We start from the raw sequence: 14,179 nt of genomic DNA, 5'->3' as shown, positions 1-14,179 counted from the left end.
ACGCTGGGTGTTGTGGTCCCCCCCTCACAGCGGCCGCGCCGAGATTGCAAAGGCTGCGGCGGCGGGGGGAGACTGGCGTCAGGGGCAGGAAGGGAATCAAGGAGTCAAAGTTACCACCACGAGTTCAGATATGTCCACAAGTTTATGATAGAGCCCCGGCTCCACCGGGGCTCCCGCTGATTTTAAAGGGCCTCCGGGCGGGGAACAGGTATGTGAGACTTCCTGCCGCAGGGGACGCTGGATGTTGTGGTCCCCCCCTCACAGCGGCCGCGCCGAGATTGCAAAGGCTGCGGCGGCGGGGGGAGACTGGCGTCAGGGAATGAAGGAGTCAAAGTTACCACCACGAGTTCAGGTATGTCCACAAGTTTATGATAGAGCCCCCGCTCCACCGGGGCTCCCGCTGGTTTTAAAGTGCCTCCGGGCGGGGAACAGGTGTGTGCGACTTCTTGCCGCAGGGGACGCTGGGTGTTGCGGTCCCCCCCTCACAGCGGCCGCGCCGAGATTGCAAAGGCTGCGGCGGCAGGGGGAGACTGGCGTCAGGGGCAGGAAGGGAATCAAGGAGCCAAAGTTACCACCACGAGTTCAGGTATGTCCACAAGTTTATGATAGAGCACCCACCACCAGGGCTCCCGCTGGTTTTAAAGCTCCTCCGGGCGGGGAACAGGTGTGTGCGACTTCCTGCCACAGGGGACGCTGGGTGTTGTGGTCCCACCCTCACAGCTGCCGCGCCGAGATTGCAAAGGCTGCGCCGGCGGGGGGAGACTGGCGTCAGGGTCAGGAATGGAATCAAGGAGCCAAAGTTACCACCACGAGTTCAGGTATGTCCACAAGTTTATGATAGAGCTTAATTATTTTTTTTAATTGGTAACTAATGTTTTTAATTGGCAAATAATTATTTTAATTGGTAATTATTTTTTGAGGGTAAATAATTTTAGTAATTGGTAATTAATGTTTTTAATTGGAAATTATTTTTAATAAATTGGTAATCAATGTTTCATAAAAAGTATTATTTGGTATGTAAAATAATTTTATTGTTTAATATTTTTTATTGCCAATTAATTTTTAAATAATAAAAAAAATTGTATAGAAAAATATTTTTTTGTTCAATATTTATTATTTGGTGACTAATATTTAATAATTAATATTTATTGGTATTTATTGTTAATTTATTCATAAATTATTTTTTATTAATTATTCAATTGTAAATATGTTTTAAATAATTATTAATGGGTATTTGTAGAAGATGTAGAGTTATTAAAAAATTCAATTATTTATTATGTTAAATATAAATGTTGTTTACAAGTATGTTATATTTAAATTCTACGCTATCCAATGCTTTCCCTACTGTTTCACTCTCTGGAGTTAGAATATTAATTTTTACCCCTACGCTATTCAACGCTTTCCCTACTGTTGCAGTCTGTGGAGTTGGAATAGTTATTTTTACCACTACGCTATTCAATGCTTTCCCTACTGTAGCACCCTCTGGAGTTGGAATAGTAATTTTTACCCCTACGCTATCCAACGCTTTCCCTACTGTTGCCCCCTCTGAAGTTGGAATAGTAATTGTTACCTCTACGCTACCCAACGTTTTCCATACTGTTGCCCCCTCTGGAGTTGGAATAGTAATTTTTATCCCTACGCTATCCAATGCTTTCCCCACTGTTGCATTTTCTGAAGTTGTAATAGTAATTTTAAGTGTTACGCTATCTAATGTTATCAATACTGTAGTTTTTTTGGCACTTTGAATAGTAGTTTCATTTATTTATCTATTTAATATTTTTATTATTATTTTTGATAATGTAGTATATTATTAATTTTAAAAATATTGAAAGTATATTTAATTTTTTTAATTTATAAAATTTATTAAATATAATTATTTACTTTTTATTCATGCTATTTTTTGTGTAGATGTATTTGTAATTTATAATACATTTAAATAATTTATTATAAGGTATTAAAGTAATTATTAAAACTTATTATTAGGTAAGTATATATAATATTTTTTATGTATATGTTTAATTAATGTTATATTATTGTATATGTATTATTTATTAATTTTAAATATTATTAAATATTTTGAACTGTGTTTATTTGGTTTATAATTATTATTTACATTATTTTACACTTTTTTATTTAAAAAAAAAACGATATTTTTAATTACGATATTTTTAACTTCGATATTTTTTTCCTATATTTTTGTACTTACCATGTTGTAGATAGGCTGTCGATATTCTTGCTTCCGCTATTCCAACGTCGATTTTTGTGTAGGTCGATATTTTTTCCGTCGATATTGTGTCAGTGATCCCCTATGATGCCATTCATGTATCTGTAAATTTCAATACATTTCAATAAAAACAGATAAAAAAAAAAAAACTAAGGGAGCCGCCCTCTTAAAGGGCCCCTTGCGTCGGCCGCGCACTGTGCCGATACCGGTTATCCCCCTGCTTAGCAATAATTGGTCGTGCTACGTAAAATGATCAGTCCACACAAATTTTGTTGGACAACAATTTGCTGCAGGTTTATTTCCCACAAGGAGTATGCCAACGTGGTGGGTTAACATACGGGTGATCCAAGGGCAAACTGCACTGTGGCCAACCTAATCGGTGCTACCATTTATGTGGGGCCTATCCCCCTTACATACCATGGACCAACAGTCCATACTCTCACCTTTTATGGGGCGGAGCATGACAAACCCCCGGTTGCTCAGGCTTACAATTGCCTGAAAGATTAGCGGAGCGCTGACGTTTTTCAACCAGGGTCCTGCCGTAAAGACTCCTGGGATTTGGCATCAGGCACCCCTCTTGTGCTCCTAAAAGGGTACCACTATGTTCCTCTGAATCACCCTGTAACTCCGCCAAAACCTTGGATGTGGCAGCTGTCATATCCGGGCCCCCCACCATGGCAAGCTCCATAACGTTCTGCAACCTGCCGTTAGTCCTTCTAGGTAGACCATTTCCTTATCTACCTCTGACAGGTGTGCCGCGTCCCTATTGGGGTACCACGTGTGTTACACAAAAGAGGCCACGCCTAATTGCCCAGCCCTTCTTATTTTATATTGAATTTGAGTTAAACCATGCCCTCCTGCTTGGTGGGCCTGACCATTGCTTTATTTTCCTTTCTGATGGAATGTGATGGCCTCCTTGGAGGGGGGGGGGTCTACTGTTCTCTTCTTAAACCACAGCTTTATTACCCTTAAAGTTATTGCTGGCTTCATAACCTCCTGCAGTTACCATCCTTCTAGTAGGGACCATTTCCCTAGCTTCCTCTGATAGGTGTGCGCCGTCCCTATTGGGGCACTGTGTGTTTTTTCCACAAAAGAGGCCATGCCTAAATTACCAAGCCCTTCTATTTCATTTGAATTTGAGTTGAACCAAGCCCTGCTGCTTGGTGGGCTTGTACATGGCTTTATTTACCCTTCTGTATGACTGATCGATGGCCTCTCCAGAAGTTGGGAACTACCGTTCTCTTCTTTAACCACAGCCTTGTTTAACCTGCAAATTATTGTTGGGGCCAACCATCACCCTTATCTGTATCCACTGACCTCTGATTGTATGGGAGCGCAGTACCAACAGGAGATACCACCCAAAGAGCAGTAAAAAACAACTGTTCTCTTTGAAACCACAGTCCTGTGTGATATAGTCCGTGGTGCCTCGTGTGCAAGGATATGCATTTCCATTTGGGGGTTGATGAAGCCATTGTTCACCCTACCCCTACTTGGCAAGTCCCCGAATTATGGACCCCCTGGAGAGAGTTATTGGGCGAGTACAGGGTGAAGTCTTTTGACCAATGGTACCCCCCCTGAACAAAAACCTTGGCATGACCCTCTCACCAAACATATGACAAATATCGAATTTAAGCTTTATCATGCCTTATTAGGATGCCAGGTGGACCTCCCCACCTAACCAAGACAAAGGGGATCCAATTACAAAGGGGTGGATCCTGAGGTCCCTTATGGGGACCCCAAATAATCTGCTACATCTCATGTCCTACTTGCCTGCACCACCCATCAGTCTGCCTACGATCTTTAGATGCTGTGTCGCCATGCTTGTGACCCCACCAAGCATATATGTCATATAGCCAGCTTTTGTTGCAGGTATCCCAGGTGCCATAAAAGATGCCAATGTGCTCCGGAATTGTCAGCATTTGTGTTCCAAACCCATATTTCTCAACACTATTGGAGCCCCAACACACTTTCTGGCATGACAAACTAATGCAACCCACCTGGCTGAATGGCTGCTGAGAGAGTGTTTTAAAATTCAGGGTCCGTTATCCATGCTGTCCTGTTTACCTGGTGCACGTCTTCTATAGGACTGGCCCCCACCCTGTTAACACTGATTCATGCAGTGTACACCTGTAGTATGGCGAATGCCACCACCCTAACATCTTAGTCCGATTGGGGGGGAGGGGTCTGTACCCCTAGATTCTGCTTCATTACTTGACCTTATTGCCTGCAGCTCCTCCCGGTCTGACAGCGTTCATTAGATGCTTTGTTACCTTCTAAATGTCCCTACCCTGGCGCAAGTCGTCCAGTTCCATACTTCTGCTGATGGATACCATAATGCAGACCGTGGATGGAAAAGCTTTTGTTATGGTGGACAGGAGGAGAACATTATGTACAGGTGTCTGCCCTTTCTAATGGGAATGCCCATTGTGTTTTAATAGTTGTGGTCGTTTGTGCTCTAACCCAGTTTTTCCCAGCTTGGAACCACAGCACATGTTAAGTAACAAACTTACGCAACCTGCCTGGCTGCAAGGGCGAAAAGGCGAGCTGAATTTACTTAACTGAAGCAACCAGTAACATGCGCTGGGTTACAGAGTGCGCATTGTCTGCTGAAATGACCAGACATTTGCATACGCAGTTTTATCGATTAAGCTATGGTGAACAACATAATAGTGTCAAGTCTGGTTCAAGTGCGTGTTTGTCTGTTGTGCATCTGCCACTAAGTACCTTGATTTGTTTTGGCTGGGTTAAAATTATTGCTTCCATCACACTTCAGGATTGTACCACTGTACTTGCTCCTTCGCTTTCTTCTCTGCTAGGTGTGCCCAGTCAGTTCACAAATAAACACTACTTGCTAGCCAGCTTAGACCATTGTTGCTAAATCCAGCAAATAGACCTAGTTCACTTGGTTTATCCTTGGAATTGATTGCCCTCCACCAGAATCAAAGTCGTGATTCAGCTTATCTTCTAGTAACTTTGTAATTCATGTTGGAACATTTTTACCCAGCATAGCTAGAGAGTCTTGCGTATTATTATTCCAATGATATTATCGGGATCTAAGGTTTCCTGATTCATGTTTTGCCACAGCCCACCTTGTTGTGGTTCACTGAGACCCATCTGCCTCACTGCAAGTAACCTTGTTACTAAATACAGCTCCCTTGATGCACTTGCCTGTCACTCAAAGACACTTAGCAACAACATGATGCACTGCATCTTGGCGAAGGGGGTTTTCGAGGCCAACGTACCCAAGTCAGTGTATTCAGCATTTAAACTATATAGAGGCTCCACTTTGTGTAAAGTGTGCATCAATGTCCTTACCAGGCAGACCCAATAGCCCAGTGGTTCCCAAACGTTTTCAACCTGTGGCTCCCTTGACCTAATTGGCAGTTGGCCATGGCTCCCCACCATTTTTTTACCGGTGGGGGGATGTAAGCCCGACGTCAGGAGTCCTTCCAGTTTGCTCCCTGAAATTAATTGGGATGAAGCCGATGAAGGTATTTAAATATGCCAAACTACAAGCCCAAGAATGCACTACTAAAAGCTTAAAAAAGAGCCAAAGAGCAGCTATATGCTTGCCTGTTCTGTGCATTAAAGGAAGCTTACATTGTTGAAACCTTTGCTGTATCTGTTTTATGGCCAGTTAATGATGCTTTGTGAAACTTTCAATTATGAAAAAGCCTGCTGAAAGCATCTTCTATTGATTCCCTCATCCTTCTCGTTTCACCACCTTTTGTTGCTGCCTTTCCTCTTCAGACATTCTTTTGCTCCCCTCTCTCTGCCGTTATGTCCTGCTTGTTTTCCTTCTTTTCCCCTTCCATTCTTTCACTCTTTGTTTTACTCCTATGTATTCCTTCTTCCACCTTCTGCTTGCCCTTGTTTTCGCACACTGAACGTCTTCGTGTCACTTTTAGTTTCCTGTATTTCTCATCAATCTGCCGCACTCCTCGTCCCACAAATAAAACACATGTGGCCCAGTCTGGGGTAACTTAACTGCCTCTCTGATGGCCAGGTTGCTGCAGTCTGAGCTGAACTTATATCAGCACTGCGATGTCTCGTCCGAGGGTAAGAAATTACAGTAGTACCAGTTCCAGGTGAAGTACTGATACTCATTTAATTTGGGAGGCCTCTTGTATACCATACCTGCACCAAGAAAGTGTTGAGGTATAAAACTGTCACAAGGGAACTGCTACTTTTTGCAACTATTTTAATATAAATGAATGTGAATGCAATATGTTCATCTTTTATGCTGCATGGCTAACAAGAAAGATCAATAAATATATATTGACATGAGTAGCACAATCTTTCAGAATAATTTATTGAACAACAGCTAGCAGCTAATCAGAGTAAACAGCTTCAAACATCACAGAGTTTTGAGATATAAAATAGAGCTTTGAAGTTCAGCCTTCCTTAAGCAATGAAGAAGGAGCAATCTCGTTTTGGAGCTGGTGACTACAATCTACTACTGTCACTAGCATAGAGAAATATATACGGAGGGAAGAATGAGAAACGGCTTTCACTGAGGCTAAAAAGGAAACAGGTTATTTCAGTTTTATTTCATGTTGGAGCCAGGCCATACACTAGCATTACTTTCCTGTAGTTCCGTTGACTTGGACATGCATTGACAATCAACCAAGGCAAAAACTGTAATCCAAAGATTACATTTTTTATTTAGAAAGTATCCTCCATCAGTAATTTGGCACTAGTCACTGTTCTCTTCTAGGTTTTGTAATTGAAATCTACTCCTATCTTGATAATATTTCAGAAAGTGTTTTTTTTTTTGCCACATTCTTTGTGTTCGAGATAGTATATGTGGACTAAGATGCTGTGGATGCCTGCTGTCACTTTGGATAGGATGTGGGAACGTGTAATATTGATTTCATGCTTCCAGTCCGGCCTAGGCAGAGGGTCAGACTGGGGCTGGGCAATTACTCCTGGCTGTAATGCAGCCTATTTCCACAGCGAGTTTTCCCAGTAGAATTTCTGGCTTATAAAATCCAGTGCACGTTTCTTCACACAAACAAAGTGCGGGAACAACAGCCAGCATAAATACACGAGCTTAACTAACGTGTTCTGTGAAATTGTAGCAATATTTGAAACATTTTTCTTAATTGAAAATGTCACGAGTCTGTGTTTTCCACCCTACCCAACTCTTGGTCCCCAGGAAGCTTTACAGCACCAGAAATGTCATACATATGTACGTGTTTGCGTCATTTGTTCTGCAAGCCGCTGTGTTCATTAAGGATGCTGTCCTGTTCTCCGACGAGACTGCGGACCACTGCACATTGTCAAACTGTAACCGTTTAATTTTGTCCCTTTCAAACTTGACATGTCAAAATAAATGAGTCAATGAGCAAGCAGTGTTAGCCCTCTTACCTACTTCTAGTGAATAGGGTCCACAGAGACGCAGCAGAACACAGGCAGCAATAACACTCGCCAATCATTGCTGGGTAGGAGGAGGTTACGTGAAAGCACATACGCGGGTATGGCGGTAGTGCGCTCTTGGGCCAAACCATGTTCCTGGATATGCAGGAGGCCTTTGTAACTCCCCCCTGTTTAGTGCTGCGGCTGGAATAAGCTTCACTTGCAGCCTTCAGGCTGATAAGTAGGGTGTCAAAAGATGCACAATTTATTACGGGCCCACATTCTCACAACAACATGATTCCAAGCTTCCTCATCACCTGGCCACATGCTATCTTTCCCACATCATGTGCGGCACCCCAGGCTACTCCTAACGGTGCACAGGTCACTGCGGAGCACAGTTTGGTAACCACCGCAATAGCCTGTTCCACGTTGGTGGCTATCCCACTATGATGTGTGATGGCTCAAATATCAGATGAGCTTAGAGACATGTGACATTAAGCAAGGTTGTCCTCATGTACTTGCCCCGTGTTAGTTAGTTAGTTAGTTAGTTAATTGGCTCTTCTATAGCGCAACGGCTACTCACAATGGAGTGTCCCGGCGCTTTGGCGAAGAGGACCTTTAATGGAAAGGAAACATAACTGAGAATAAAAGACAACACAATTCCTAAATAAAAAGCCATGTTTTTAATGCCTTTCTAAAAGACAACAGACTAGGGGCCTGTCTAAGAGCAATTGGAAGTTCATTCCAAGCACGTGGGGCCAGGTAATGAAACGAACGCCCCCCTTGTCTGGCTCGTTTGATGGATGGAACGCGCATTGTAGACAAGGAGGCGGAGCGAAGAGCTCTGCTCGGTTGGTACAAGGCAAGGCGCTTTCTAATATACCTAGGGCCCAAATCATGGAGGGCCTTATAGGTAAGCGTCAGGCTTTTGAACAGCACCCTTTTGGCTATAGGAAGCCAATGCAATTCCTTCAGCAAATTAGAAGCACTAGCTCGTCTAGGTAGACCATAAATGGCCCGAGCAGCTGAGTTTTGCACAACCTGGAGTCTTCTTACAAGATACTTAGGAAGACCTAAATAAAGGACATTAACATAGTCCAGGCGCGACCCTACCAATGCCTGGACAATAACCCTTCGATGATTCACAGAAATCAAAGGGAGGAATTTCCTGAGCATCCGTAGGATACCAAAGCACTTCCCTGCAAGACAGGCTATTTGAGGTCCAAAAGTCAACTCATTGTCAACAATGATACCAAGGTTTTTAGCCTTGGTACTGGCATTGGCAGGGGGAAAAAGATCCTGAGGCCACCAGTTTTTCCAGTTTGGTTCGGAGACACACCCGAAAAAGAGCAGCTCCGATTTATCGGAGTTGCATTTCAGGCCATGTCTCCTGAACCAATCAAAGACTGCTTCTAAGCAGCCTCTGATACGGGTCCCATCAAACACCTCGTTCTTATTCTGAGTGAACAAGAGCTGGGTGTCATCAGCATAAGACACGATCTGGGCGCCAAACAACTCCGCAACCTCTGCAAGGGGGGCCATAAAGATGTTAAAAAGCAGGGGGCTAAGAATAGACCCCTGAGGGACCCCCACTTCCAGGGCTGACATAGCTGCGGAGTGAGGTGGCGCCCAGATCGTTTGTCGACGGTTGGCTAGAAATGATTTAAGCCATTTCCACACCGTCCCCCTTAGACCACAATCCCAGAGTCGAATTAGGAGAGTGTCATGGGGAACGGTGTCGAACGCCGCCGACAAGTCTAACATAACCAACATGGCCTTTCCTCCTGAGTCTAAAACCTCCCTAATGGCGGTGGTGACTTCCAGTAATGTGGTCTCTGTGCTATAATTCGCACGAAACCCAGATTGAGTACTGTGCAATAAGTTGTTAGTCTCGATGAAATCGGAGATGGATCGGTGCACATGTCTTTCCGCCACCTTTGCCAGAGCAGGGAGCAGAGAAATAGGCCTATAGTTGGCATGTATGATGGGATCCAAAGTTGGTTTTTTTTATTAAAGGAATAATACAGGCGCTCTTCCAGGCCTGTGGCACAATGCCAGAAGACAATGAGGAATTTAGAATGGAATTAATGGGACTATTTAGCACAGAGGCTATTTTGTTAAGACACGAGACCGGGCAAGGATCAAGGGGAGAGCCCGATTTCAAGCTTGTCAAGTGATCTAATGAAGCAGTAAGGCTTAGCTGCGGAAATTCCCAGAGAGTGGGAATAGCAAGAGAAATAGCATCAGGATCCACAGCCCGAGGCTGAATGGAGTGAATGGCAAGGTCGGCTTGAATAGTGGTTATTTTCTCAACAAAATAATGTGCAAGTTCATTCAGCCAAGATTCTGAATGACACTGCACAGAGGTGGCTAAGGATGGGGAAGTGAAGTCTCTAACAATTTTAAAAATTTCCTTACAGGAATTATCCGATTCATCTATCCGCCGTTCAAGAAAGGATTTTTTTTCGCTCCAAATCATCCTATGATAGGATTTGGACAGATCTTTAAATTTTTCTCTCTCACGAGGGTTATAGTCTTTCCTCCAAGTTCTTTCGGCTCTCTTGCAATTTTGACGTAATTCTCTAAGCTTAGATGAAAACCAAGGAGCAGAAGAACGTTTCATTCCAGGTTTGACAACTTTCTCAGGCACGAGATCCGCCAGTATGGCCGTGAGCCACTCCGTATAACGGGGTAGGTCAACTTCCACCTCACCGGACAAAGTGCAAGGTGAACGAGCCAAAACCTGGAGTAACGTATCACTAGATAGCAGATGAAAAGGCCTAAACAAACGTTTGGCAGAACTAACGGGGTTCAATCTGGAAGAAGAGACACTTGAAAGACTAAAAGTGATTAGGGAATGGTCTGACCATAATACGGGTTGGGGAGCGAGTACGTTGATCAAAACAGTGGAAAATACTTGGTCCAAAGTATGACCCTTATTGTGAGTGGGATCATGAATGAAAGGTGTCCCTCCTTTCTTACAGGAATTTTACCTGTTCAGTTTAATCTGTGGTGTTTAGCCCCCGGTCTTCCCAGGCTGCTTAACTGCCAACAATGAGAGCAGTTTCTGACATTAATGGGGGAATCTCATGGATTTAGGTATCTAACTTATATCGCTTCCCCCTGAAAAGATACAACAAACCGCTTTGGTCATGAACACCTTAATATGCACAAAATGTACCATGAACATACCTCTAAATGTCTCAGAGGTGAGGCAGCTGAAGAACACAAGACACAGGCAGTATGCAAAATGAGAATGGCTCTACTCAGCCATAATGACCAGAAAGACACATTAAACCCAGAGCAACACCTTTGAGGTATGCTAACCTGCCCCAAAGTCTGCTTCCCCCTGTTCCTGAACCGGAATCACATTGCATGGAGGTAACAACCCCTCAGCCTCCGAAACTCACATTGAGATCAGCTGGCTGAAGCTGCAACTAAATGCTTTACATTTGTTTGCCTAGGCCTGTTGAAAGTAAATATTATTCCATTATCCAGAGCCTGGGTGATTTTGAGGTGGGTAGGGGAGGGTGGGGGGTGGGGTGGACTAATACCTGCCTTAGAAAACAGACTTATTGTTTTAACCAATTTTTAGGGACACAAGCTGCAGAACATGCCACTTTCGATCTCTGATTTTAGCGAATTGAAGCATAAACGTGTGGCATTTGCCTAAGAAACCTCATGATTTAAAGCATGAAGACACATGGCGCCTATATGTCCTGATTTAAAGCATGAAGCCACATGGCGCCTATATGGGAACCTGGAAAGAGCAGGAAATGGAGGACCAATGTGCGCTCAACTATGTCCATGAGGACTTTTGTATTCTACGCCAACGTGATAAACCTTTTTATGAAGCCCCGCAAAATAACAGCCAGTTGTAGCTCTCGACAGACAGGTGAAATTGTTTCCCAAGCCTGCTGCCAGGAATTTGGGTGATTGTGCTGCAGTCAGGTGATCAATGAAAAGTGCCTTTGCCCATACTTCTGGGACTTGCACCCTTGACTTGGACGGGCATGTGACACCAGATGCGGAGGACCTTGCCTCTGAGCTGCTATCAAGGATGCAGCCCAGTTACTTTTCCTAGGTCTGAATAAATAAGGTGTACCGACTGTGCCAGTCAGGGCCCTCTGAGCCACCAAATTATGTAAGCATATATTAAGGCAATTACTTTCGCAGCTGAAGCTAATGTCTTCTCATGGCGTGATGTGAGTTTGTTGACCCATATGGCGCAATGATAATATGAATTTCCATCATCATGGTAATACATTGGGGTAACTATAATATTGTGCCAGGGTGCGAACTGGGGTTATTGCTGTGGACCTGGTGACAACAAATCTACAAATGCTCAAACTAGGTTTAATAAGCACCATGTTCTATACTAAGAACTCTGCCGTCCTTAAGCCTGTCAAGACAAGAGGTAAATCAATGGTACTGTTTAATATCATTTGACAATGATGTTACTCAAGATTAAAATAAGTGTCTGAACGCAGCCCTACCCCATATCCTGGTCAACGCTCCCTCTAGGCAAACCTCCGATCTTCTCTAGGAACAACCTAAATCCCCAGAGTTATCTTGACCTAAACTGGTATGTCAGACCACTTGGATTATTTACCCTCTCTGGCGGCACATCCAACCCTAAACCACAGTTCTCCAGGTATCACAATATTTAAACTGCTTTCAAGCCTGACGCATATCTGTTACAATCAAGGGGCCATACAAGCATACCAAACCACACATGTGTCTGAGACATGCAACATCAATTCAAAGGATAGATCACCGGGAATTCAGCCACGTCTCGCTTGCCTCAACAAGCTGGGCATGACCGAGTGTTAGAACTGGCTATTTCTGGTAGGCTAAGGCTGACGCCAAAGCCAGGCAGAAACCACCATTCTAGTCAGGGCAAGGGAGTCACACGCCAAGATAACCCCTGCTCACCCCCTTGGTAGCTTGGCATGAGCAGGAAGGCTAAACTCGGAGGCAATGTGTAAAGCATTTGCGCCAGCACACAACAGCAACAACATACTAGGCACACCACAAAAGGAACTCCACACAAGGTTATATAAAAATAACTTCTGTATTGTCAAAACCACATCAGAAAGAAATCACACATGTACATTGTGCCAACTGGCACGGTCAATATTCACAAGGGATTATTTACAAGACAGGGCCACATGGGCCACTGCCAGAATCAACACTTTTAGGAATAGAAATACTGTCAGAAATTAGAATAAAAGGATGTAAAATCACTATAGCTCAAATTAGCAAGAATAGCACTCAATCAGTAACTACTGGTAACAGGTAAGTACCACCTACGCAATCCTAACCACCTTAGGAGAATGTCACGCAGGGGACTAGGACCACACTAGGACCACCTGTACTAGAAAGAACAACCACCTAAGAATAAAATACATTTAGGGGTATCAGCAAGAATACATTACACAAGATGCATCAAAACATTCAGAGGTGTAGGGAAAAAGGTAAACAAAGGATGTAGAAAAACACATTCAGCGGTGTAATAATAAGGCACATGATGCATCAAAAATACATTCAGAGGTGCAGGGAAGGAAAAACACATGATGCATAAACCAACACATTCAGAGGTGTAAAATCAAGGAAGACACATGATGCATAAAAACATTCAGAGGTGCCAGACCATAACTCAATAGCGCAAAAACACATGATGCCTAAAAACATTCAGAGGTGTAAGATCAAGGTGCGTAATCATATTAAATGCATTACATTTCCTAGCACCATATCACATTGCACAAAACCCACATTAGGCAATTACCATCACATAGATAATCACATTGCGCCAAGACCTAAAATCACTAACACCAGGTCACAGAAACAGGCTAGGAAAAAGCAAAAAGTTTCGGGGTGAACCTGCCAAAAGGGCCAGGTCCAACACAACCCCCTTCCAGCCAAAATGCAGGGTAGACCAATCACTCCACTGATGGGTTTCCTTGCTTTGGGCGACAAAACACGGACACGGGCCCGCAAGGCAGGGACACCCTCCGGTTTTTCGCCACTCTGAACCCACATAGATTTCTCTCAACAAAAGCTCTCTGGCACAACTAGAATACCCCACTGGTACTCTCTAGTCATCCACAGCCAGGACCAGGCCCTAGGCCATCCAAATATCACAGGTCCTGACCAATCCACAGAGTGGGGGGCAGTAACCCCTGGCACACAATAGCCATTCTCCACTCTCCCTCTCAGTGTAGCTACAACTACCACTGAACCTTCAACCTAGGGACCACACCCTCAGGCTGACCAGAGGTCATGGGCAAGAATGCCCCACCCTACCTCTACTTCTGGGTTTCCGCACCCTCACAGGGAAGCACTCACCAGAACACAATTCTCCTACCAGATCAGGACCTCACTCCATCACTGGTCTACCACCTGGAAACTATTTCACTTCTAAGGTACAAAGCACACAGCACAGTTCCTCTTCAAGCAGGTGGGGGGACACAGCACACAGCAAAGTCCCCTTTCAAGCAGGTGGGGGGACACAGCACACAGCAAAGCCCCCTTTCCTCCACCTTAGCGGAAACAACAAACTGCAGGTGAGCCCCAGATCACACAGCAAGGGCAACC

The sequence above is a fragment of the Lissotriton helveticus genome, chromosome 7, assembly GCF_964261635.1.
Source record: "Lissotriton helveticus chromosome 7, aLisHel1.1, whole genome shotgun sequence".
In the NCBI taxonomy this organism is placed as follows: Eukaryota; Metazoa; Chordata; class Amphibia; order Caudata; family Salamandridae; genus Lissotriton; species Lissotriton helveticus.
This window is presented reverse-complemented; position numbering follows the sequence as displayed.